Source organism: Leptonychotes weddellii, chromosome 6, assembly GCF_054177405.1.
Source record: "Leptonychotes weddellii isolate Sample4059 chromosome 6, ASM5417740v2, whole genome shotgun sequence".
Classification (NCBI taxonomy): domain Eukaryota; kingdom Metazoa; phylum Chordata; class Mammalia; order Carnivora; family Phocidae; genus Leptonychotes; species Leptonychotes weddellii.
Window position 1 is genome coordinate 135,518,328 of NC_138374.1, and position 737 is coordinate 135,519,064.

The window sequence follows — 737 nt, forward strand, 5'->3', positions numbered from 1 at the left end:
AACTCTATGGTCAACTCATCTTCGACAAAGCAGGAAAGAATGTCCAATGGAACAAAGACAGTCTCTTCAACAAATGGTGTTGGGAAAATTGGATAGCCACATGCAGAACAATGAAACTGGACCATTTCCTGACACCACACACAAAAACAGACTCCAAATGGTTGAAAGACCTAAATGTGAGTCAGAAGTCCATCAGAATCCTAAAGGAGAACACCGGCAGCAACCTCTTCGACTTCAGCCGCAGCAACTTCTTCCTAGAAACATCGCCAAAGGCAAGGGAAGCAAGGGCAAAAATGAACTATTGGGACTTCATCAAGATAAAAAGCTTTTGCACAGCAAAAGAAACAGTCAAAAAAACCAAAAGACAACCGACAGAATGGGAGTAGATATTTGCAAATGACATATCAGATAAAGGGCTAGTATCCAAGATCTATAAAGAACTTATCAAACTCAACACACAAAGAACAAATGATCCAATCAAGAAATGGGCAGAAGACATGAACAGACATTTTTCCAAAGAAGACATCCAAATGGCCAACAGACACATGAAAAAGTGCTCAACGTCGCTCGGCATCAGGGAAATCCAAATCAAAACCTCAATGAGATACCACCTCACACCAGTCAGAATGGCTAAAATTAACAAATCAGGAAATGACAGATGTTGGTGGGGATGCGGAGAAAGAGGAACCCTCCTACACTGTTGGTGAGAATGCAAGCTGGTGCAGCCACTCTAGAAA